General features: G+C 37.7%; 1 long non-coding RNA gene across 1 annotated transcript in view; it reads right to left on the bottom strand.

The window, feature by feature from the left end:
* LOC145448503 (uncharacterized) overlaps positions 1 to 3712 on the bottom strand; it is a 224735-nt gene that overhangs the window by 199036 nt on the left and 21987 nt on the right. The gene's annotated exons all lie outside the window — the stretch shown is intronic.

Below are 3712 nucleotides of genomic sequence, written 5' to 3'. Positions count from 1 at the left end.
CGTGTTGGTAGAAATTCTTACTGGTAGAGTTGGCAGCCAAGGCGATATTAGGTGTTTGAAAATCTGCTTCTTCGAGGTACATAACTTCACTATACAATCGACTAGTATATTCATATTTTAATGAGCCCGAATATTTTCGGCTAACACTCGTCACGGTTAATCGCCAGCAACTAGTAGAGAATCGGAAAATATCTTGTATATCAACAATCGTAGCACAAAATATAACGTTATCGGCAGGAAGTTTCGAATAATCGGGGTGGAGAGAGCGCTTATGTTCAATGTACTATTTTGAATGGTACACGAATGGCGCAGACTTGGTGGTTAACGTATTTTGATAAGAGACGCGGTTCCGTGGCACCCAAATGAAAGAGTGAACGGCTGCCTCTCCCGACAACGAGAAATCCGTCGTCTCGATAATACTGGTCAACACATAATTTCAGGCATACAAAGTTAGAGTAGTTTGGGGGTTCTGAAGGGCACTGATTCTGAATATGACCTTGGTTTTTTTTTCAGAATGGCTCTGTATATGGAGATAATCCATGGGGCTATTTTGAATAAAATCTCATATTTCCGCTGCAGGTGCTAGGCCAGATAAAAAGAACGGCTCAGCCGTATAATAAAGTTCAAAAATTCAATCCACTTGTTATTTTTACACACTGAAGACTGTTTTGAATCAAAATACAGCGACATCATTATATTTAGGGGTATTGGATTTATCATAGTTGGAGATTTTCACGGATATTATGTACATAAATAAACTACAATCATATATATAAGCATCTACCTAAATACTCAAATAACGTTGCATTAATTCAATCAGTTTTATGTCAACCACCTATTGTAAATTCAAAATAATCAGTCGGATTATAATATTAATAATTTATCTTGAAACAAACTTGTTTCTTGTATGATTTTCGGTTTTAAGCAATTTAGTGCAACCTCTCGAAAGGTTCCAGCAATAGTTTTCCATAACATGTTCAGTTCATCCCCTCTGCCCTTATATCCTTCTTTCGTTCTTTTGATGTCTTGGTGAATTTTTAACCCTTTCTCTTCACTCACATCACCAAGATGATCAGGAAATATATCACGACGACTGAACAGGAAGTGGACTTTAATGCTCGTGTTTTCTCCATGTTTCCCATGTGCAGATACCAATTTTCGGACCACCTGTTTGTAGTTGGGTGCTTTGTGATCTTCCAAAAAGTTTTATTTACTACTTCCTAGAAGGAATTCCATGCAGTAAGCTCATTTCTAAATATGAAATTAGAATCTTTCATACGTATTAGAATCGGAGGTCCATCAACGATACTGGCTTCAAGCTTTTCGTTCGGTAGGGATACTATAGGTATACCCATTTTGCTGACCCAGCAGAAAATTGTCCATTTACCATCCAAAAGAGACGAGACGCAACCGAGTATTGTGTATAGTTAAGCTATTCAAGGACACACCTGATAGCTTCAGACTCTTCTTTTATTTTGGTAGAATGACCAATTTATACAGGGGAAAATATATTTCCGTTTCGCAAAAGTTCAATTTTTAGGCTTTACAAACTGTTTTTCGACAAAAAAAGATCTCACATCAGGTCATGTTGATATTGGTTGAATAACTGAAGATGACATGAAGGTTTTCCATAGTCAATCTAGTTATGCGCAATATAAAAATAAAAAAGCTACGATTTACTTTCTACCAAATGAGTTTAGGGAGTAAATTAGGGTTACCATATTTTGGAATTGGGAAAGGAGGACACTTTTTCAAAATTTTTCAGACTCGGGATTGTGGGGTAAAATTCTGAAAATAATACATTTTTCCCGACTTTGCGGTTGGTTGACTCAAATAAAGGTCGTCACTTTCGTTCGAACGACGAATTTCCTATTTAGCGTCATTTATGCCCATTCTCACTACAATCTGTCCACTATATTAGCTCTAAAAGCTGTAAAGGAGGACAAATTGCCAAAAATGAGCACATTTATTGGGCATCACTTTCAAAAACCCGAAAAAGGATGACAAATCCTCCTGAAGGAGTATAGCGTGCTCTGATCGTGGGCGCGCGTTCTCATAGGCCCGCGGCTCCGTAAGACATAGTACAACACCAGCATTACTATTTCATTAAAACAACTAAAACACGTCGATGCTCGTCCGACGAAGAGAAAAAAGCGACTGCTCCTCGGACGGTGACTAAAGCCGACTGACATCGGAGTGACACATAATAGCAGGTATAGGCTACCACGCGAATCACCGAGGGTAATAGTAATCAATCGGGGTAATAGAGTAATCAATGAGTGGTATGCCACAGGAGGACGCATGGTAACCCTTGGTAAATAGAGTAATTTGTGCGCTTTTAGGGGTATGCGTAGCTTGTAAACCAGAGTCGATATGGTAAAACTAATGTGATTGTGATACCTTGAAAACCCCTGAAACGACTCCGAGATGTTCCCACTAAAAAAATTGATCTGGTCGACCAGTGTAATTATTCTCACAAACAGGATCATCCAACAAATGTTTTCCAATGGCCGAATTATTGACCTTTGCCTGTTTTGAATAAAGCTTCACGGCATGAGTAGGGTTGCATTTTAAAAAGTGGTAGTTTGAAACACTGTTTAAAACATGTTTTATACCAGAGGTCTCAAACACGCGGCCCGCGAGAGCATTTTGTGCGGCCCACGACGGCATTTTGGAATTTCAAGTATTCAACAATATATTAACGTGCCATATATCTTTTTCAGATATAAGAACTTAATCAGAGTCCGTAGACCCCATCGGGGTACGAAGCACCACATCAGGGTGTACGAGATGCATTGTGGAATTAGCCCCCCTATATGCTGTGGAATATTTTCCTGGCCAATTTATTCAACTGAAAATAGTCTTCGCGCTACGCGCGATTTTGTGTGAATGGGCTTTCTGATTTTAATATAGGTAACATCAGAAATTGTGTTGAAAATGGACAGGGGCTACGAGAAATCTCATTGGAAGCACAAGGGGTACGATCGCTAAAAAGGTTAAGAAGCAATGCTATTATGGCTCAAATAATGATTATATTTAAGTTAATATTGATATGTTCCAATAAAATTAATCGAAGGCAAAATCTAACGCTGAATTAATTTGACTTTGGCAATGACAGTAACAATAGCCTATACTTATCACGACTATATCAAAACCAGGATTAGGCTACATCGCTCAAATGCTCTGATATCAGATCAATCTTCAGTAGATTTTAAAATATTCTACATAAATTGTAACATGCCAAAGGTCCACTAGCTGCAATATTATAAACCGACAGTTTTACGATGTCATGATGCATCCTCTCGCCTGATGTCCATAACTCATTAATTAAAAGAATTACGACCGGCACAAAATCAATTTTATTCAAATATTTGAAAATGTGATTTTTTTCGTGTCAAGCGTGAATAATACAATAGTAAATTACCTTTCCACGGTGTTTGTAGAAAGCCAAGGTCTCAATTCTAGTACTCCCTTCAATTGCAAACAGCGGAATTGCCAAGAATACGATGATTGGCCGATTGTATAGGGTTCCATTTAACACAAACGGTGTTTTAAAACACTTTGTTTAAAACATGTTTTAAATAGTGTTTTAAACAAAGGCCTTTAAAAAATAATTGTGTTTTTATTAGTTGTAAAATTATGCCATAATTGCGTAAATGCTTTCCGAAACACCTGTTGTATGAGCCTAAGGACAATTACCACCCGATATAAA

The sequence above is a fragment of the Botryllus schlosseri genome, chromosome 10 (assembly GCF_051294905.1).
Source record: "Botryllus schlosseri isolate E-star chromosome 10, Bs_hap1, whole genome shotgun sequence".
NCBI lineage: Eukaryota > Metazoa > Chordata > Ascidiacea > Stolidobranchia > Styelidae > Botryllus > Botryllus schlosseri.
The sequence above is the reverse complement of the archived record's forward strand: the minus strand, read 5'-3'. Positions and strand labels throughout refer to the sequence as shown.